Source organism: Eurosta solidaginis, chromosome 1, assembly GCF_040869045.1.
Source record: "Eurosta solidaginis isolate ZX-2024a chromosome 1, ASM4086904v1, whole genome shotgun sequence".
NCBI lineage: Eukaryota > Metazoa > Arthropoda > Insecta > Diptera > Tephritidae > Eurosta > Eurosta solidaginis.
This window is the reverse complement of record NC_090319.1, coordinates 310,196,897-310,220,742: the sequence shown is the minus strand read 5'-3', so window position 1 is coordinate 310,220,742 and position 23,846 is coordinate 310,196,897. Positions and strand designations below refer to the sequence as shown.

The 23,846-nt window shown below is 35.0% G+C and overlaps 1 protein-coding gene across 3 annotated transcripts in view; it reads left to right on the top strand.

The window, feature by feature from the left end:
• Window positions 1-12,879, top strand: part of LOC137237633 (zinc finger protein 830) — a 69,079-nt gene extending 56,200 nt beyond the window's left edge. The window contains exons 1-3 of one of the 3 annotated variants that reach the window (XR_010948995.1): window positions 1,561-10,218; window positions 12,125-12,296; window positions 12,385-12,879. The gene's annotated coding sequence lies outside the window, so the exon portion shown is untranslated. Of the gene's footprint in view, window positions 1-1,560; window positions 10,219-12,124; window positions 12,297-12,384 lie in introns of those variants that run through there. The other 2 variants (XR_010948996.1, XR_010948997.1) reach the window with 2 other exon arrangements.
• The last annotated feature ends 10,967 nt before the right edge of the window (window positions 12,880-23,846 follow it).

Genomic DNA, 23,846 nt, shown 5'->3' with positions numbered 1-23,846 from the left:
TTAACGATTATTTATTTTAAAGTTTGTACGATTTGCTACCACAGGGTTAAAATTATTTTATCCGCGTATTATCGATTTATGGATTAATTCAAACAGGTATGGATATGCTATTAAAAGGTTATGCATATGTTATCGATTTACTGCCGAAAAGTAATAGATTATGTATCGTATGTTATCGATATGTTATCAAAAAGTTAACGATCTGTCCACGAAAAGCTGTTGTCGAACACTATCGATTTGATATGAAAAGGTTATGCATATGGCATCAAAAGTTATGAATATGTGTATTATCGATTTATTGTCAAAAATATATCGATTATTTATCGAAAGGTTATCGCTGTTGCCAAAAAGTTAACAATTTGCTATCGAAAAGTAATCGCGTGTTACCAATTTTGTATTGATGTATTAATTTGCTAATTTGCTATCGAAAAGTTATCGATTTCTTGAGTTAGTGGAGTATAACCAAATTGTTATCGACGACTAATCGGTTTGTTATGAAAGAGATACCGACACAACTTCAATACACAAGATTGATAACAATCCGCTATCGATGCTGCTAATTGACATATCGGTACCGATTTTTACTGATAAGGAACCGACGAAGCTCTTCGCAAAAAGTCCGAAAGTATTAGTTTCTGGCATACAAGCGTTCTAAAATAGTTCTAAGCTTGAAAAGATTTCATCCAAACTTTGATTATTTTTGGATCTTCGCTTTCAGTTTAAGGGATAGTAACAAGTAGTTAATTGGTACTCATCTAATATTGAAATTTAATACTAGGTTGTCTGTTTTTATAGTTATGGAAGGCTGAATGAGGACTCACCGCGTAAAGAACTAGGGCAACGTTTTATGCGGAGCAGCGTCTAGTATTTCATTAGCCTAACACCAACCTGCAATTTTCCAGGCTTCGAAGAAATGTTTTTGCTTTGGAAGTTGCCAATGCCAGCGGAATGTTTATATTCACTCGTAGAACTTCAGGCAAAACGTTACTTTAACGAATATAGAAAATTTGTAAAAAGAGTGGACTTCTTTCTAACGACGTTCTTAGTTGTGACTAATTTAAATGCTTTAACTATGAAAAATAATTATTATTATAAAAACAACTTCGTTATAATTATAATTGACTTGAGGCTTGCTTTCACTCAAAGCTCCATTTCACTAAAATAATTTGCTCTCTGGAGAACTTTTCTCTCTCGCTTTTCTTTAGTTCTATAAATACTTTCTTTTTTTTTTGTTATTTTTAGCTCATCCACTATTCTCTATCAGGGATGATAAATGAATTTTTTCATTTTGTACCAAACGAGGAAAAAAAATGTACCAAATCATCCAAAAAGGTACCAAAATTCTTCGGATGTGAATTTGAACCAAACTAGAGCTATATTCTGCGATTGAAGCGTACAATTATCTACATATATAAAAACATTTCTTTATTGAGTGCCAGTAAGGAACATAAAATTAGTATTTAAAAAAAATAACAGCTGCATTAAATGCAAAAACATTTTAGGTACCAAAGATTTAGATTCAGGTATAAAAGTTGACAAATTGTCGCCTACATCTATACTAATAACTCATGTTTCTGTAGTGCCAAATTAAAATACATTAAAATAAATTGTAGATGGCAACCCCCTTTGGAAATGTCCAAGATGCAACCATACATCAGATGCACTCGGCATCACTAAAATTGTTAGAGTCGAGCAATTTGGAGAGTTTCTGATTGGTTGAAACTGCCGTTGATCGACGCCATCATTAATATCGTTGCTAAGCAACGTAAAGAAAAGCTGCCTAGCTACATAGTTGCGTTAGCGGCAGTTTTAGTTGAGTTAGAGTTGAGAGTTTGAAGTGAACCGGCCGCCGCGTAAGTTGTAATAAAAATTAAAATATACTTACGCACTTAGCGTAACAGAAAAACTTAAACTAAAGCCAAGTGACAATAAAAGAAACAAAGTGTTAGAGAACTGATTAGAGTGTTAAAGGACTAATTAGAATAAAAGTTTCAAAGAACTGAGAGTTTAAATAAAAGAAAAATATATTTAAAAACTAAACAAATTTTTATTAATTTAAAAGGGAAAAGTGTGCTTGGCAGCCGGGTGAGTGCGTGCAGAACGCTTCTGCAGGATCCAAAGATGGATCCTTTATATGGCGACCGTGGGCCGAAGCCCTGTAAATGCGGCGAGTGGGCATTAGGAAAGCCTCCCAACAGGCGTGGGTGTAACAGTAATTAAGGCGGAAAAAACCCACATAAAATTCAAAAAATGATTGAATAAGTAACAAAAATACATATACATACAAAAAATATTACAAAAAAATATAAAAATTTGAAAAACTACAAAAAATACAAAATATACAAAAACCCTACAAAAAAAAATTTTTAAAAATATCAAAAATCTTCAAAAAAAAAACTACAAAAATTTAAAGCCATTTACAAAAAAATATAAAACATTTAAAAATTCTTACAAAAAAAAATATAAAACATTAAAAAACTATTACAAAAAAAAAATATAAAAATTTGGAAAAAAAGATACAAAAAAAAAATTTTTATTTAAAAAAAAAAAAAAAATTTTACATGAAATACAAGTTTAAAATTCTACAAATATATAAAATCAAAAATAGCACAAAAACTTTAAAATCAAAAATTACAAAAAAAGTACAAAAGATTAAAAACCAATACAAAAAAAAATTTTTTTAAAAAATTTGGAAAATCTACAAAAAAATACAAAAATTACAAAAACCTTTTCACAAAATTATAATACTTAAAATCATTACAAACAAAAACATATAAAACTGAGGAAAATATACAAAAAATTTAAAATCATTAAAAACCAAAAATATGTAAAAATTAACAAAAACCCACAATTTGAAATGGTAAAAGAGAAAAAATTCACGAAATTAACAAATAAGGCAGTGGTGGTGGATTTTTTTGTTGGTCGTGGCTAGTGGTAGGAAAAAAATCGGTTGGAAAAATATACATATACACATAATATAAAAAATTAATAAAAAACGGAAATAATTAGAATTTTCAAAATTAATAATACAACGAACTAATCAAAGCAGAAATAATATTATTCAAAACAAAAAAAAAAAAAAAGTAAAAATTAAATATTAGTTTTGGCATAAACTGTACTAAACTCAGTAGAAAAACGGCACTAGCCACGCCACTTTAGTAACGGCACAAGCCACGCCACCGTCATAACGGCAAACCACCGTACACCATAAAATAGCGGAAAACAAGCGACGCCATCAGCAGCAGAACACCAAGCAGCAGCAGCAGAAAAGGAAGCGCAGCAGCAGAACATACAGCGGTAAATCAAACAAGCAGCATTGGTATGGCGAAATAAAACTTTTGATACATATTTTCATATTTAATAAATACATTTAAAAATTACATTTTTCAATTTTTATATCGAAGTTAAAACATATTTCATTCATTTTCAAAATTATTATAAAAAAATTTTGTTTTGTAGTCAAAATTAAATTGCCTACAAAAAAAATTTATTAAAACTCACATACTCATACATACATATATGTGTAAAACCATAGGTAGGCACTGTAGAACAGAGTCGGACAAAAACTGAAGAAAAAAATTATTAATCCATTCGATCTTTTCGTTATTCACACAATGGTGGTTCAATAAATTTTCATTAAAGTTTTCATTAGTTTAATCCCACTCTGCCCTACAGTGGGCTTCATCAACACAAAAATACAAAAAAAAATTTTTTTTCTTTACTTTTCGTAAGCGGTGCGTCCGCGTAAAAATATTACATATTTTTTAATCCCGGTGCGTCCGAGGACATTCATAATACAATTTTGGAAAGATGCGGTGCGCCCGTATCTATAAAAATAAAAACAATACAATTTTGATAAAAGCGGTGCGTCCGTTTCAACCTTTATATAAAATTATTTGCCATTCTCCAATTTTTGCATTTAGATAATAAAAATTCATTTCAAAAAAAATTTTAATTTTTGCCATACGTTTCAAATTCAAATTTTTTTCACATTCTGTACAATTAAAAATTCGTACATTTCAATAAATATATTCGTAAACAATCAACATCTTTTAAATTGCATGTGAATCCCAATTCCCATTCCCGTTTTACATGAAAAATTTTCAGCTAATTCCAATCATTGGATTTGGGTTTGCGGACAACAAAAGCGTAAAGTATTTCTTTAATCTTTCTTTTCATTAACTAATCACTAACTTTAGTATTTCAATAAAATTCACTAACTAAAGTTTTTTGCTATAAGTATTCGCTAACCAATTATATAATTATAACTAAAATCTAAAAGCTTTCAAAACTACATACTTTCACAAATTTCTTTTAAAATATTTTCATAAATTTCCTTTAAGAATACTTTCATAATTTTCTTTTGAGCTCAACTCAACCCGTTCCAATTTAATTTCTTTAAATTCAATTTCTATTCAATCTTCATAAACAAATTCCACATAGCTTGCAACAAAAATTTTAATATTCTGTCTATTCGTTTCAACGCGTATGGACCTAAGAAGCGGGAAGGTTGTTTCTAAAGATTCCCATTCGAGTTCAAGTCCCAAAAATTCAGAGCAAAATTTAGATTCCGAAAATTCAGAGCAAGATATAGATTCCAATAATTCAGATTCTGATTCATCTTCGAGTGCATCGTCAACTGATACCTTAACAAGTGAACATAATTATAAATTATCTCTGAGTGCAGACTTTTTAGGTTTTGCTAATCAACCTGTTACTCCAAATTCAAGTTTTTCTATTATAACTCCGATTCTTAACGTTACAACCATGGCCACAATCGAGGAGAAAAAATCGTTCATTAGTACTTGCGCCTCGATTATGCGAGACAACTACAGTGGAGACCCGTTAGCACTTGGCTCATTTATAAATAAAGTTGAATTAATGGAAGTATTCTCTAACGAAAACTTAACTTCTACTTTAATTGCATTTTTAAAATCCAAGCTCGAAGGCAAAGCTCGCGAAGCACTACCAACGCATATAGAATCAGTCAGCCAAATTAAAGAAGCGCTATGTAGTGAAATTAGGCCAGACAACTCGAAAGTTGTCGCGGGAAAAATTGCAGCCTTAAGAGTAACCAATAACAATTTTTCAGAATTTTCAAAGCAGGTAGAAGAGCTTTCTGACTCGTTAGAGCGATGTCTAATCATTGAAGGTATAACAAAGGCAAAAGCCCATGAGATGGCGGTTGAACAAACCATTAGCGTTTGTAGATTAAATAGTAGGTCAGATATGGTGAAATCAATCCTTGCGTCAACAACCTTCAAAGATTCAAAGGACGTAGTAGCGAAAATGATTATAGAGCGAGAACAGGAAATTAAAGAACGGCAAGTGTTAGCGTTTCGGTCACATCCGATAAGATATAGTAATTTCCGTGGAAATTCTAGAGGTAACAGCAATTTCAGATATAACAACAATAGTAATTTTCGATTTAACGGTAATGCAAATAGGCAACACACTAATACAAATTTCCGAAATAACAACTATAACAGAGGCAATAATCACAATTATAACAGAGGCTATAATCGCAATTATAATAGAGGCAATAGCAATTCCAACAATAACAATAATAATCGGTCTGGAAATAACAGAAATTCCAATAATCAGGGTTCAAATTCTAGAAATTCAGCCAATGTTCGTTCTTTAAATGCCGAAGCCCCTCAGGCGCGAACACTGAGGGAGCAGGAGCAATTCGACTAAATACTTCTCAATCAATATATTGTCTAAATTTAAATTTTTCCGATTTCGTCGAAGTCGCTTGTAGCGATTCTCATAAAATATGTTCCTTTCTAGTAGATTCACAGGCAGACATTTCACTAATAAAAATTTCCAGTTTGGCAAACGATGTAGAAGTAGACGATAGTAACGTAATAAATATTACAGGCGTAACAACAGACACGGTAACGACAATAGGAACAGTTAATACAAGTATAATCGCATCAAATAAATTTTTTCCTCTGACTCTTCATGTTGTCAATGACAACTTTAATATTCCTTCGGACGGTATAATAGGGAAAGATTTTCTAAAAACGAACAAATGCATAATCAATTATGCTAATGACACAATTACATTCGGACAAGGGACAGAAAAGGTAAATGTTTCAATTTTGCATAGCACTTCAACAAATACTCTTGTAATTCCACCAAGATGCGAAGTTTTTCGTGTTTTTAGTTTGAAAAATTCGACAAGTCCAGTTTTTGTCGATTCTCAGGAACTTAGTAACGGTGTTTTCACAGCAAAATGTATCGTTGATACAAAAAATCCAATAATAAAAGTTATCAACACCACCGACGAGGTCAAGTACGTAAAAGATTTCAATATTCAAACTGAAGACATTAAAAACTTCAATGTCTATCGAATAAATGATACACCTATCCATTCAAACCGTATAGAAGAGCTTAAATCAATTTTGGCAAAACAAATGCCTTCTTACGCTAAAAAGAAATTACTTGATTTATGTTTGAAATATTCTGATATTTTTGCATTAAAAACCGACTTAATGACGCTTAATAATTTCTACGAACAAAAACTTAGATTAACTGACAAAACCCCTGTCTATATTAAAAATTACCGTTTGCCATACACACAACGCGAAGAAATCAATAAACAAGTCGAAAACCTACTACAGAATGATTTAATCGAACCTAGTTTTTCAAATTATAACAGTCCTTTAATTCTGGTACCGAAAAAAGATCCAACAGGCAAAAAGTCGTATCGTATGTGCGTAGATTTCAGAGCAGTCAATAAAAAGCTCATAGCCGACAAATTTCCACTAGCACGCGTTGATGACATACTCGATAATCTTGGCAGAGCCAAATACTTTTCAACTTTAGATCTTTTTTCTGGTTTTCACCAAATACCCCTTCACCCTAAATCTAGAGATGTAACTTCTTTCAGTACAGATCGCGGAGCTTTTCGTTGGAAAGTTTTACCTTTCGGGCTAAACATTGCACCAAACTCATTTTCTCGTATGATGTCAATAGCATTTTCAGGCATTTCGCCAAATCAGGCTTTTATGTATATTGACGACGTTATCGTCATTGGTTGTAGTGAGACACACCACCTTAAAAATTTGGAAAAAGTTTTCGAAACCTGTAGAAAGTTTAATTTAAAGCTGAACCCAATCAAATGCAATTTCCTTCGTTCTGAAGTAACTTTTCTAGGCCATAAATGTACGTCAAAAGGTTTGCTGCCAGACGATTCAAAAATAGACGCTATTAAAAGGTATACTAAGCCAAAAGACAAAGATGCGGTTAGGCGATTTGTCGCATTTGCAAATTATTACAGGCGATTTATACCGAATTTTGCGTCACTGGCAGCGCCTTTAAATCGTTTAAATAGGAAAAAAGTTGAATTTGTTTGGGACGAAGCGTGCGAAAACGCTTTCGAAAAACTAAAACAAGCATTAATGTCTCCTCAACTACTACAATACCCCGACTTCACAAAAGAATTTATAATTACAGTAGATGCTTCTAAGAGTGGGTGTGGCGCTATATTAAGCCAAAAGCATGGTGATAACGATTTACCAATTTGTTTCGCGTCAAAATCTTTTAATAAAGCAGAACAGAAAAAAGCAATTATCGAATTAGAACTCCTAGCAATACATTTCGCTATAAAGCATTTTCGTCCATATGTTTACGGTACAAATTTTACAGTAAAATCTGATCATAGACCACTAGTTTATCTTTTTAACATGAAAGACCCTTCGTCTAAACTTTCTAGAATTCGATTAGAACTATCAGAATATAACTTTACGATTGAATATATAAAAGGAAAATCTAACGTTGTAGCTGATGCTCTTTCACGCATTAGTATAGACGAAATAAAAGAATCTACAAAGCATGTTTTAGCAGTCCAAACGCGATCACAAACCAAACAAAAGGATTTACAAAATAAAGACGATAATTTTACTGATACTTTTTGCGAAACGCCTAAAGTACAAGTTTATGACAAATTTTCATACAATTTTTCAAAAAAGATACCGCGAATAAAGTCGACTATACAATTTAATAAAAATAATGAGATCTCCAATATACAAATTTATGCGCATTTAAAACATAAAAAACTAAATTTACTTAATTTTGGGAATGCTAACGGAAAAACAAATTTAGATGAGTTATTTTCGAGGCTTGAAAAAGCAGCCGGCAGTCACAATATTAAGCAGTTAGAATGGCCAAAGAATGATATATTTTTCAAAGAATTTTCGATTACAAATTTTAAAATCAGCGGTAATAAAATTTTAAAATCATTACAAATAATACTAACAGACTCTGTAGAAACTGTAACAGAAACAGAGCAAAAACAAAAACTTATGACAATTTATCATGAGGACCCTCTGTTAGGCGGTCATTGCGGTACAAAACGATTATATTCCAAATTAAGAACAAAATACTATTAGAAAAATATGACAAGAGACATTGCGAAATTTGTCAAAAATTGCAATAAATGCCTTTTAAATAAAGTAAAACCAAAAACAAAGGAAAATCTTGTGTTGACTCCAACCCCCTGCAAACCCTTTGACGTAGTAATTGTCGATACAATAGGTCCACTTCCGGAATCCAAATATGGTAACAAGTTCGCTGTTACTATGATTTGTGACTTTTCTAAATACCTGGTAACAGTAGCTGTACCAGATAAATCAGCAAAAACTATTGCTTGCGCTATTTTTGAAACCTTTATATTAACATATGGTACAATGAAAGCTATTAGATCCGATTTAGGAACGGAATATAAAAACGAATTATTCTCTGAATTGACGAAACTTTTAAAGATTGATCATGATTTCTCAACAGCTTACCACCACGAAACCGTTGGTGCTGTTGAAAGAAATCATAGAGTCTTTAACGAATATTTGCGTGCATATCTAAATGAAACGTATTCAGATTGGGATACATATTTAAAATACTTTACATTTTTACACAATACTACAAGTAGTTCGGTTTTTGATAATAAATTTACTCCGTTTGAATTAATATTTGGCAGAAAAACTACAATGCCACATGAATTGCAAAAAGAGCAAATTGATCCGATCTATAACGTAGAAAATTACGCAAAAGAGCTTAAGTTTAGAATGCAAAAATCGCATAAAATGGCAAAAAATTTGATTAATAAGCATAAGATTAGAAATAAAGATTTATACGATAAAACTGCTAAGCCTTTAGAAATTAAAATTAATGATAGAGTTTTAGTAGAAACAGAACCTAGGAATAAACATAAAAATATATACCAAGGTCCCTACATAGTAAAGAATATTGATGGGCCAAATGTAACTATTTGTGAGATAGGTAAAGAAAACGAAAAAACTGTACACAAAAATCGAGTACAAAAAATTAATTAATCTAATAATCTATTATTAATCATGTAAATATATTTTAAAACCGCCAATGAAGGCTAAACAAAAATGTAACAAACAAATATACATTTAATTAGGTAGATTTTACAATAACAAAAAACCGGTTTACTTCAAACATTAAATTCAATTTCAAAACTAACTTTTATATATTTCACTTTACTCAAAATTTTCTTTTCATTTTTAATCATCTTTTTAGAAGTTGCACTGCGATGAACGAATGAGTCCCGGGTTAGAGCACCCTAATGCTAGCAAACTCCTTCGTTCATAACATTACAACAACATATTAAAGCCTAAAGAAGAATGTGGCAAGATTAATTACCTTAATCTTACCAAATTCTTCTTTTCTAAAGGGGGAAGATGTAGTGCCAAATTAAAATACATTAAAATAAATTGTAGATGGCAACCCCCTTTGGAAATGTCCAAGATGCAACCATACATCAGATGCACTCGGCATCACTAAAATTGTTAGAGTCGAGCAATTTGGAGAGTTTCTGATTGGTTGAAACTGCCGTTGATCGACGCCATCATTAATATCGTTGCTAAGCAACGTAAAGAAAAGCTGCCTAGCTACATAGTTGCGTTAGCGGCAGTTTTAGTTGAGTTAGAGTTGAGAGTTTGAAGTGAACCGGCCGCCGCGTAAGTTGTAATAAAAATTAAAATATACTTACGCACTTAGCGTAACAGAAAAACTTAAACTAAAGCCAAGTGACAATAAAAGAAACAAAGTGTTAGAGAACTGATTAGAGTGTTAAAGGACTAATTAGAATAAAAGTTTCAAAGAACTGAGAGTTTAAATAAAAGAAAAATATATTTAAAAACTAAACAAATTTTTATTAATTTAAAAGGGAAAAGTGTGCTTGGCAGCCGGGTGAGTGCGTGCAGAACGCTTCTGCAGGATCCAAAGATGGATCCTTTATATTTCAATCACTACATTAACAGTTCTTGTTTCAGTTCTTTAAATTCCTCAGTTGACAAAAAGTTTTTTTCGTATTTATATTATGGCAACTATTGTTAGTTGATTTCATCAAGTCTTTAGTTTTTATTAAATTCGAAACTGTGTTTGTTTGAAGTATATTTCTACACTTAGTTTTAATTAAATTTTGTATAGAAAATATCCTTTCTACGTTTGTGGATGAATGCACATTTAATATATTTCTAACTGATCTTAATTCTTCCCAAAAGCTGCATATATTTAAATTCTTTAATTTTTTAAGGCTCTCATGCTCTGCTAAAGCTCTAAATTAAGAATTAATTTTCTCTGTTTTATCAAATGCAGATTTCGGAAACAAGTCCATAACTAAAGGCACAATACTTTTTGTTTCACCACTTAAAATACTTTCTGGTGAAAGCTTTGAAGCCCACAGCAAAGTTCTATCATTCAAATTTACTTTCTTTAATAAAGTACTACAAAATTGTTTAACACAGCTCTTAAATATGTGTACGTCATCTTTTTCGAAAAGGTTGTTTGATAGAATAATATCCACATTAACACCGCTGTAAACTTCATCTGGAGTTAGGTGATTTTTGTCTGAATCAATATTTAACATCCAAATAGGACTGCAGTCTAAATAAGATTTTTTTATAAAATTTTTAATTTGGAAATAAGTAAAGGTATGCGAATATCTTCAGACTGCATTTCTATATTCACATTATTTAATTCATTTAAAATATAAGAAAGAAATGTAAAATATTCTTTATAAATAAAATAAAATTTTCAGATATAAGATTAATATTTTGATTACTGCTTTTATTTTCAAATACGTAAAGATTGAAATAATACTTGAGGGCATCCCATTGCTCAAGAATTCTATCTATGATTGCTTGTCTAGAAAGCCACCTTGTGGGGGCGTACTTTAGTATAACATGCATTTATGTACCGAAATGTTCTTTAAAACTCTGAAAGTCTTCCCTGCTAAGGGGGCTGTTACAAAAATGATAGTTTACGTCTTTTAAAAATTTATGAATTTTTTTGGGAAATACATCAGAAGCGGCCATTGAAGCTAAATTTAAAATGTGACAAACACATCCATTAACATGCAGATTTGGAACAACTTGCTTCAGCCTTGCTTACACTCCGCTTTTTGCTCCTCATAACCGAGGAATTGTCGGCAGTGAAACCAACAATTTTTTCAAGTGGTATTGAATGGTCTTTCAAGGATTTAATAATGGCATTAAAAATACCCTCCGTGCTACTATCGGTCAAAGGTATCAAATCTAAAAATCTATCAATGCACTTTTTATCGAAAATTCGAATCGAAACTGCCAAATTTTTTGATATATATCAGTCGTTTCATCTATTATTAGAGAGTAATAATTCTTCTGACAAAATGCAATTATGGATTTATAATTTTCTGGCGCTGTTATTTGAGTTATTATTTTCGGTGCTTTAATTCTATTGATCCAAAATTTGTTCACATTTTTAGAATCAGTTATGCTATTTTTCATAAGCATATTTAAATGATCCATGATTGCAAATGGTAAATTGTGCTCGGCAACAAAACAACTTAACTATATATTTTCTTCAAAAAATTTAAAATTTTTTCTACATTCAGATCTGCTTTGCAAATTACTTGAAGTGTAGTGCTGTATTATGTAAAAATGTACCAAATATGTCAATGTAGTACGAACGTACTTTCGGGAAGCGAAATGTACCAAAAAAAAGTACAAATGTACCATGATTATCATCACTGTTCTTTATGTCTTTGTCTGCTATTTCTATTCTCGTGACATTTGATTAATTACATTTACTTTGCTGTTTTTGTACGACATTAAAGCGGACAGCAAATGATAGACGAGTTACACATCATACGTGCTCAGTAACGGAAGACGCCCGACAAAAAATATATAAGATATACATATATTCAGAGCAATCGAATCATTCTACTTTGCACTCGCCCATCCGCAATTGACTCACCGAGATGTACGAGTACATATGGATAGTATATGGTAATGCGAATTTATTCATAACCCTTAATATATGACTTTGTTTTGCGCTTCCATTCCAAGTTTTTCATGTTTTGTTTTCTTCTTATAGATATCTACATATTTGTCGCCTTATCGTCCAATTTTGCTTTTTTCTTAATTTAAATGTCGTCTGCGTAGTACAAACATATGTCGTCTTTTTGTGAAGAAATGAAAAAGGAAATGCAAATTTATTGTGCTGTTACATTTAAGAGGCTTCAATATCTTGAGTGTTCAATGTGTGACGGAAATGGGGGACCACATTTATATCGCACCTACAAATATATGTGCAAATGAAGATACATATCTAACTATTTACTAATGTGCATAAATTTCTCTACATATGTATATATGTATGTGTATGTATAATTTTTAGACCACATGAAATTTTTTTGGTTCTTTTAACTTCGGGGTTTTATGGACATTTTTTCAAGCACTTTGCCTGCTAATTTGTAGTCGATTGAATTTTTATTGATCATCAATTGTTATATTATTTAAAATAGCAAATGGAAATGTGGTTTCATTGTTTATAATATGTTAAGGGATCGTAACGGTCTGGCTCGCCGATATAAAATAAAATAAATGTAAGGCGCGATAACCGCCGAAGAGATCTAAGGCCGAGCTTCTCTTCCAATTTGCGTCGTGCTCCTCTTGATTTTCCATACAAGTTGGCCGGACGGGACCTACATGTTTTATGCCGACTTCGAACGGCATCTGCAAGGCAGATGAGTTTTCACTGAGAGCTTTTCATGGCAGAAATACACTCGGTGCGCTTGCCAAACACTGCCGAGGGGCGACCCCGCTTAGAAAAATTTTCTTCTAATTGAAAAACCGTATTTCTAAAATTTTGATGTTGCTTTGCTCGGGGTGTGAACCCAGGGCATTCGGTGTGGTAGGTGGAGCACGCTACCATCACACCACGGTGGCTCGCCGATATAGGTGTTAGTATATTAGCCTACGTCTTTACAAGAAAGAAACAACCTAAAAGAAGCATCTGCGAACAAACCCCGAAGCAAGCAAGACCACCGATCTTTTAAGTGCCTATGAAAATACTGACCATACTATAGAATTTTTGTTATTGTTTTAATAGCTGGCGTGGCTAGGGTTAACGGCAGTACTTGGCGAAAAGGATGTGCGCTCCCATAATAAGGTATACTGAGCCAGGCGCTAGCACGACGCTCATTTGCCCAATAGAGGCTAAGCTGTATGATCAGCGGGACAAAAAAGTTCAATACGTTCCGATCCGTCCATATTCGAAACGGCAACGGCCTCCGTTGATTGGATAGCTGCGATTTATGGTCCAAGTTTTCGATGAAACTGTTGTTTGCGATTGTTCCGTAAGTTGATTAATTCTAAATCTCTCTGGAGTCAGCACATAATATATCTCGACTATTATCAATATTTCATAAAATACTCGAAAAGTGCAGCGATATCGGAGAGAATTGAACATGGTCCTGTGGCGCTCTTTCAGAGAAAAATTGGTTAGTTTGAAAGAGTTAGTTCATATTTTTGCAGTGTTCCTTTTAGATATCTTAAAGTACCTCACACGATATGATTCAGCCGATATTAGGTAATTAGGAGAACGAGCTTCATTTGCATGCAAATGGATGGAGCATTTAATGCCAATAAGAGGTATATAGATAGATATAAATAGAGGTATATAATAAGAGGTATATTTGTCCTGATACCAGCGTTCACCGGAATAAGATGAAAAAATGATTAGCTAAAGATTTCGGAATTGTCTCTTATTGGTTTGGTAGACGCGTTCGTAGAGAGAGTGATTAAAGAGAATTCTATTAATTTAGGGCAATGACGCTCACGCGACTGTGTGACAACACAAATTACTTTTCTAGCCGAGATATTGCTATGTGCGTGAGAAACGTATTCTCGCTGTTTGGTTGCATCGTTAAGCCGACCATTACTCTCAAAAAGCAAGTGTAAGAGTCGAGTAGAGAAGTTATCAGAGATGTTATTTCTTTGCATCATAGAATCGTGCTGGACGGGACCTTAAACATTTTTGTACGCTGACTCCGAACGGAATCTGCCTCATAGATGCCTTTTGGCTGACAAGCTTTTCCTCGCAGAAATACACTCATTACAAAATGGAACATTGGATTTATGAAGCCATTGATTTACAGCGCTTCCAAAGGCCACGAATCTCAAACGCTTACAAAAATCCCAGAGGAGTTCGGAGCTATGCGGCGCTTTTCTCTCCACTCCGACGGAGGTTCTTAACACTATCATGGACCTACCACCACTGGATTTGGTAGTAAAGAAAAAAGCGAATTTTCACCCAACCTTGGACTAGAGATCTTCCGCCTTTCTGACCATTGTAGTTTTTTTAAAGCGGAAATGTTAGCTAGTGGATGAATGCATGGGAGTCCTAAATTATCTGGGAGACAAAACAAGGTTTTGTTAGGATGTGTTCCTGATACCTAGACAAGTAGGGTGCTATATCAGCATTCTATGGTACAGAGGTCTTCTGTGCACTTACAAGGGCATACACTAGGGAATCCATAAGTAACTGGGAAACAAAGTAGTTCGGATAACAGTGGATTGAGTGCCCAGGGCAAATAGAGGCTTAATATGTTATACTCCCAACAACGAGAGTATCAGCTAAACTCTCACTGGGTACTAAACGGGACAGTGTAGTCTACGATATCACCTACGTTAGTTAAATCTATCTGATACCCAAGTCTATCGACTGTATACCTAACTGTATGTATTAAATAGGTATTTGCATGTTTCCCTAATTTCAACTGCTTTGTCTATATGTTCGTGCAAGGCCAATTCTTTGTTCATCGCTTCAAATTCACCTGGCTAAAGCAAGAGTTTCGTATTGCGCACCATTCTTTGAGTTTTTCTGCTTTTGTGGCATCCACGGTGTTTTGCAAAACGCAATTATGTTTGGGCACACCATATACCATACTTTTAATCCGCAAGTCCTTTATCTGACATATCTAAACATAACATATACCTGCATATACACATTTATTTATGCATCGCAAATTCAGCTCTCGCCCCTAAATCGCTCAACGTTTCGACAAGCCATATATACATAAAGGTGCTCGTATATCATCTCATACCCACATTCATTCATCCAATTATCCTCATTTCATCCGGTTTATGATAGTGTGCTATCAATTCACCTTGTGTTGGCCATTTGTTTTCCTCTCATTTTTTGTTTGTTTTTATTTTGTTGCATTTTTTGCATTGATATTATTATTTTGGTTTTCGTTTCATTATTCATATTTGTCATGCACTTTCGCTTCTTGCCTCTCCCACTTTGTTTACCCCAGCATTTTGACGTCTCATTACTTTACCATACTTTGGCTAAATTTTCTCTCCCTCCGGTCAATCATCATCTGTTCATGTTACACCACCGTTTCGTAAACAACATGAAAATGCATACAGCCTCAACCTGCAGCTCTTACAAGCACCTCCGTCTTCTACCGTCCCGTTGAATAGCACACGTAGATGCGTGTATTACGTTGTTTGTTAGGTTGTTGTTTTGTATTTATGTTTTTATTTTTCTTTATTGTTTTGACTTCCATCATTCACCAAAGACCGAGCGTCCACATAGTTTGGAGTTGTCGAGTTCACCTCACTTCTCAGGTGAAAACACAAAACAAAAGCGTCAGTGCTCGATGCAGTTGCAGTCTTGTCTTTGTTTTGTAATGGAAGATAGGACGTTAACATATGCGATATACGTGTGTGTTGCAGACGCTACGTGTTGTGTATCTTATGCAGCGTTGCTCTGACCTTACATGGTAGTATCGCCTGACATTAGTAATCTCCAACAGAACAGTCCAGCCACGACTTTGGTTAGGTGCAGCAGCTCGGTTTGTTGGTTGTTTTGCTACTTACATGGTTGCCTGGCCTTAGCTTCATGCTCCCTTGCTCATGACTGCTGCCTAAACCACACTCAGCGCAACCATTCAGGTTTTTGCTGTTTGCTTCAGTTTCTTGTGTTGTGGGCTTGTTTCATGTGGCAGACATTTAGACAACGAATAACTTGCAAATTGGGTGTGGATACATAGTGACATGTTTTTATGACAATGTTCCCACACTTGCATATGTGTATTAGAGGGACTCCTGAGTTCACAGCGCGAATAAATGCAGTAACCACTAATCAACCTAAACAGTCCCCAGGTCCGAATAAAAATGTCGGCATGTGGGTCTCGTCTCGCCAATTTGTAGAGAAAATTGAAAGGAGCACGACGCAAATCGGATGAGAAACTCGACTCAAATTTCCTCCGAGGTACATCGCGCCAAGTATTTATTGATTTCGTCAACTCGAATGCCTTATCATGTTTCCCATAGTTGGAAACCGGTCAGAGTGGTTTTTATTCGAAACGTCAATAAAAACAACACTATTATGATGAGCTCAATACTTCACCACATATTCACCGTTTGTTTAATCCGACCAGCTTAATTGAGAACGCTCTGTTCTGCATTTCAGTATGCTAAACACTAAGTGGAGTGGGCGGGACTCGACGTATTACGCCAAATCAGCAGGTATAGACTTATTGCAGTGACTTATGCCGATAGAGTAGGAGTACTGCTGTCTGGTCTGCACCCCAAAATGATCAGCGGTATTACGCAAGGAGCACTGCAGAGCTGAAGTGGATGGGCGTGGAACTCTAAACTACCAGGGACGATAAGATCATGCTCTACCGACGCTCTGAACGTGATATGCAACACCGTACACCGTAAGATACCCTTACTTACTTACTTACTTAATTGCCGCTTAACCGTTTAAACGGTTATCTTCGTCCAACAAGGCACTCCAGTCGTTTCTTCTCTCTGCCAACTGGCACCAATTGGTCACACCAAGGGAGTTTCAAACGTTTTCCACCTGGTCCTTCCAGCGGAGGTAGGATACCCTGAGCTAACATAATCGGTCTCCATAGCAAAACACAACCATACTACATATTTCTGTCCTATGACAGTCTTTCTGTACTACGATCGGGAATACAGTAAACTCACTCTGACATTCGACATTTCAGTCTTCACGTAGCGGTCCAACATTTTTGTGAAGTAGATTTCTGTAATGAACCCCATCACTTCCATATCTATAAGTGAGCGTGTTTTAAACAGAAGAGTTAGCTTTCCAGAAGGAATGCACGATTTTACCGTCTACGAATTGTGCCAGAAGTAGCATAATCATATTTTGGGATAACCAATCGGCTATCTATGTGTTCTAGCCACCAATATAAATTTTGGTGAGGCATTGATCATCAATTTATTTATTTGCTCGGGGTAGATCGTCTTCTATTTTCGCATTTGCGGAATGAAGTATGTAGCCTTCATGAAACCGAAGACCTCCCTGAGCCAGAAACAATGGATCGCCTACTTTACCCATCACACTGCCGCAGTACAATGAAGTTATTTAGAAAAAGTTTTTGGAGATGCTCTCAAAATTGAATGGCATCGATTCCGTGGAACTTTTCGGATATTTAAACTGAACGGGATGTATAAAGTCGGACAATGTTCCCACCCTGGCCCGTTTACATGTTCTAGTATAAAAATGGCCTTTTAGAACTTCTTGTTTGAGTAGCGACAGAAACACTCCCGAAGATTTTGGGAAAAGTTGCCGGTTAGACGGTCCTCGGGTACTGCAGCCTTAAGGTAGTAGGATTTCAAAGATATCGCAACACTTTGTCCTTGTAGTGGGTCTTTATCGAAATTATGTAACATGGGGTTTTGCACATAGCATAATTCTGTAGGGTATAACGTTGATGTTTTCTCACAGGAACAATGTTAGCTCGGTGAGTTTATTATTATGGACAAATAATGATTATATCCCCGATATCATGAGGGAAGGTCTCGTGAGAAGATCACCATCTTGAGCTTGGAACAATTTGTGTTAGGACCATCCCCATGATAAGACCAATTTTCGTCTTTAGCATCCGTTTGTCTTTTTTGAGAGCCTTTGTGTTGGTGGTGATTTAAATCTATCAATTTCCCTTCTGCCTGTTCACCAATTGCACCAACAGCACAGAGGAGAAAGTCTGATGATAAGAATGCCCGTCCCATGAATGAACTCCAGAAACATTTGGATGGTATATACACGTTTGTATAACCTCAGTTTACACTAAATCACAAAATGCCGATGTTGTTCTTGTAACGATAAAGACACTCCCCAAAGGTTTTGGGGAGTGTAATCGACTTAAATGGTCCTTTGTCGGATATAAATGGGTACCTTCCGGAAACAAGCACCATTAAGGTTCCTGGTGGGAGTGGCTAGGTTTTTCAAGTACAAAGAAATACCAAAATATGTTATAGCAGGGCGTTTAGCTTTCAAAACCTGCATCAATCATATTTTTTCGAAGTAGAGGGATCTCATTAAAAGCCTTCTCATATATTTCATTCTGAGGCGAAATAAAATATTTATATTAATATATAAATTTTTTTTAAATTTCTGCTCTTTCAGTTTTTCCTGTTTCCCTCTCAATTGATAGTTTTCGAAGACATTATCTTCACATTTTTAGCCTTTTCGTGTTTTTGTTAGTTTTCTCGTCTCAAGTACGCCGTCAACACATTGTGTTTAGGTGTAACATTAACGTGGTTCATTTCGCATTATACCCTGTAGATCGCTTTGATTTTGAAAATTCTACGAACTCATGAAGAAACCACAAACAATCAACTCTAATTGGCTTTAGCATTGTTGTTTTGATACTTACCGATATCTACATTTTTTATTCCCCTTTATAAGCTTTTTAAATGTCCCAACGGGAGTATACACAGGTAGACAACGCATAAAGGGTGTTTCGGACTGATAATGGAGGAAATTGCCAGATTGCCAAACGGGTCTTCGGATACTTCAATGCCAAACTATGTTATTATTGCTTTCCTCAAGTTGAATAAATCACTCTTAAATAGGATAGTAATCCGAGAAAAACACGGCCTCAGACCAATTAGATAGTTGTTTTGTGATATCAACGTGGCTTAGTATGCTAGAAAACTGGACTTGCTCCGCTCCTGCAAGAGCAAATATGGTCCTTACGCTCCTGAGGCGTATCAAGAACGGTATCGAGGCTGCATTGTAACTGATAGTGGCGCGTGCTATGTATTGAATCGAATGAAAGCTCTGTAAATAGATGGTCTCCTAGAACTGAAGAACTGTTTTATAAATATCTTACAAAATGAGGTTACCGCACTGGCTTCTAAAACTCCCATTCCATTCTTCAGTTCTCAACCTATCCGGTGAGCTGAAAGCCGTTAATTGAAGTCATGAAGGTTCGTAATCTATAATCCAACTCAGGGAGGAACTAGTTCTAATTCTGTCCACTTACAGTGCTTTCAACCGACACATTTAACATTGTGATGTCCTACGAAATGGCCATTTTCCCCATTCCAAACTTTGTCAGCGCGTTCTAAACTGATCCAGTCGTAGTCTGGAATAGTCGTTTCCTTTGAGTAGTAATTTAAAAGCATATAGCTTAGACTTAAGCGCTGTTGGTACAAGTGTGGCTACCAACTATGGCGCTCATCCGACTAGCACCAGTTCATCTTCAGTAAATGTATTGCAATCTATAAAATGGGATTCAGTATTGGAACCAAGCTAGGTTTGGGTTCCGGAGAGGTTGGAATCTATATCGTGGGATTCAGTTTTAAGACTAAGCTAGTATTGCGTTTCTTAGAGATGAAAATGGACCAATTTCTCTTGCCGAAAAACAGTCGTATCATTTTGAATCACTCTTTAGCACAGTTCTACAGCAACTAGCATATCTCTACTTGCTCTAACCCCCTATTAACGACGGCACTCACGTCTGCGTTGTCGTTGCTGTCGTCGTCTGCTATCCACCGTCAACAATTTGTTATACCTTTCTTTTTGTTTCGCGTATTCTTTTTTATACTCAGCGTGCTTTGCACACAGAGTATAATAACTTTGATTGGATAACGGTTGGTTGTACAGGTATAAAGGAATCGAGATAGATATAGACTTGAATATATCAAAATCATCAGTGTCGAAAAAAAATTTGATTGAGCCATTTCCGTCCGTCCGTCCGTGTGTCCGTTAACACGATAACTTGAGTAAATATTGAGATATCTTCACCAAATTTGGTACACAAGCTTATCTGGGCCCAGACTATATTGGTATTGAAAATGAGCGAAATCGGATAACCACGCCCACTTTTTATATATATAACATTTTGGAAAACACAAAACACCTGATTATTTAGTAAATAATACACCTAGAATGTTGAAATTTGACGTGTGGGCTTATATTGAGACTCTTGATAAAGTTGTTTAAAATGGGCGTGGCACCACCCACTTGTGATAAAATCAATTTTACAAATATTATTAATCATAAATCAAAAATCGTTAAACCTATCGTAACAAAATTCGGCAGAGAGGTTGCCTTTACTATAAGGAATGCTTTGAAGAAAACTTAACGAAATCGGCTAAGGACCACGCCCACTTTTATATAAAAGATTTTTAAAAGGGTAGTGGACGAAAAAAATAAGATATATTTTTGCAAAAAAGAGCTTTATGTCAATGGTGTTTCATTTCCCAAGTGGATTTATAACAATAAATAGGAAAGAAAGAAACGGAAACTCTTAGAAATCATAATAATTGAAATTCAATTATTATAAGCCGGTGTTAAGCTCATGAATTCTTAAACATAAGTATAAACTGAACACAACATTAAACAAACAAACATACATAAATAAATAGGAAAAACTTCAAATAAAAAAATGGGCGTGGCACCGCCCCTTTTATAACTAAGTAATTTTCTATGTTTCGGGAGCCATAACTCGACGAAAAATTTACATATTGTAACAAAATTGGGTACACATATTTTCCTTATAGCAGGAAATATTTCTAGAAAAAATGGACGAGATCGGTTAAAGACCAAGGCAGCTTAGTTATAAAACAAGTTTAAAAGGGTCGTAGACTAGAATAATAAGCTATAACTTAGCAAAAAATAGTTTTGAATCAATGATATTTCACTTATCAAGTTTTATTCTAAGAGGAAATGGGGAGACATTTTTCTTTTAAACGGGCGGTGCCACGTGTTATGTAGAAAAGTAATTTATCTGAAATGAAATGTACAAAGGAAGCTTATGCTGAGTATATAATGTTTGGTTACACCCGAACTTAGACACCTTTACTTGCTACTTTTATTGTTTTAGTACAATCTTTTTTATTTTTCTACTTTTATGACTGCCTCTTTTTTTTAAAGGTTTGTTTGTAGAACGCTTGTAATTTATTGTGGTTTCTGTCCATTGGTGGGTCGTTCGATCAACAAACAGTCCAACAGTGAATTGTTAAATTGTACATTTTATTTACACAAACGAATAAGAAAAACAATAAAAAAAGTTGCGTGTCTCGTTGCCCCTCCTAAGTACGTTGTATGTAGTATCTTCACAGTCATGTTAAGTTGGGAACTCGTTCGAAGTTGGCGTACTGTTGTTTGTTGTCTCTCGATGAAGTCTTTGCGTCGCAGTTGATATTTTATTTGTTTGTATTTTGTACCGTTTTACGTCCATATGTATTGCTGCAATTTATAGTATTTCGTTTGTTTTTTCTTTTATTATTTTTTTGTTTGTTAATTTGTTCTATTTTTTCCTTCTTGTTTCTGACCAAACTCACCACAACTCTGTAATTACCACAAAATGGCTATAAGAAGGCCGCTCTCTGTTTCGTTCAGCTTCATATACTACCATTTTAATTGCTTTTAACGTTGAGTTTTCATAGTTTTTTCTTTTTTTTTGCTATTTGAATGCTATAATCACTTAAATATTTGCCTGTCGGTCTGTTTGCTTTGCTTCTCGGCTGTTTCTTCGAGTAACTCTTAGCTACGTATGTATACGAGAACAGCTGCGATGATTGATTCCACTTTGAACTGTCGTGAGATAAAATTTCCTTGTATTTTCTTTTTTGTTAATTTTTTCCTTGTTCTTGTGAACTTTTTTCTTTGTGTTTTCCTTGTTTTTGAGTTTATTAGTACGTTTTTCTTCCCTGTTCGAAATTAAGTTATTCATTATTTAAGTCTCTTTATTACTTACTTACTTAATTGGCGCTTAACCGTCTAGACGGTTATGGCCGTCCAACAAGGCACGCCAGTCGCTCCTTCGCTCCGCCAACCGGCGTCAAGGGAGTTTAAATCGTTTTCCACCTTCCATAGGCGGGTTCCGATAGAAACACTTTCTTGGCCGGAGCATCATCTCTCATTCGCATAACATGGCCTAGCCAGCGCAGTCGCTGCGTTTTAATTCGCTGGACTATGTTGATGTCTGCGTATAGCTCATACGGCTCATCATTAAATCTTCTTCGGTACTCGCCATCGCCAACGCGTAGAGGTCCATATCTTTATTACGAAAATAAATTACTGTTCCTTGTTCTCCCGAATATTTCTATTTCTCTGAGCATTTAATTTACGGACAGTTGCTTGTTTTGTAAAATTTTAGTTTTAAAATCTTTGTCCTGACTTCTAGTAGTATGCGTATGTGATCATTTTATAACGGCGGCGATTTTGGTTAGAGAACACTCTATTTCAGCATTTTCTTGGAGAAATTGTTACAAACCAAATTTTGTTCGAGAATTTGTTACAAACCAAGATACGGCATTCTTGAACTGTTTGCTGAGATATGGCGTGTTCAAACTGGCAGCAGAGATAAGAATATCTTCAGCTCTTCAGTCGATCGACTATGTAAAAAATATGTGTGGAGATTTGGCACGTAAAAACTGCCAGTGAACAAAACATGAAAAAAGGCTCGGATGTGTAACTCTTTTCTGTTAACGATCAGAGTAAACGCCTTGTGGCTACGATTTCAGGGCATGAAACTGCGATGTCTGGATCCGGCTGTTCGAAGTCTTCTTAAGTTTTAAGGTTGACTTCACCGCCCTTTATAAAATGCGATGAACGGGGAATGACATCAATATGCGTGTGACGTCTACTACAGATATCTTGTAAAGAAAAGTTGATTTGTTGGATTTCTTGTGGGAAAAGAACTGCACCGCCAAGTACTAGCGTTTAAAAGCTGATACAGGGAAGACAGGCAACGCTTGGTGATTTTGACATCAGGATGGGCAAGGAAGGATCCCACCGGCGAGAAAGTCCCCATCCAACATGTTCTTGTTGTATTGACACTCCTTCAGCTTACCCCTTCCCGAATTGTTATCCCAGTCCTCTAACAGGGGTCCAAGGGGATGTTACTAACAAAATAGACAGCTATTAAATCCTACTCTTAGGCTTAGCACATACTCTCTGAGAACAGTTTAGGATGGGGATATTTTTCTTACTGCTAACGTCAAAGGGTGCCGACGGGCCGCGAAGTGCAAGTTGTTCTATGCCTTGTACAGGCGGAACTTGTTGCAAAAAATTTGCTACGCGGAGAAAGTTTGTCAAAAGCGAACTCAACATACGTCTTAATTGCCAAATGTATCGTGAATAGCATCAGCGCCAAACCAATTTTGTTCGCCCCTCTTACTCAGTTCACATATTAAGGTGTCTATGGCTAAACCGCAGAACCACCCCTAGCAACAACGGATGGAACTTCTCTCTATTAAACCAAAGGCGAA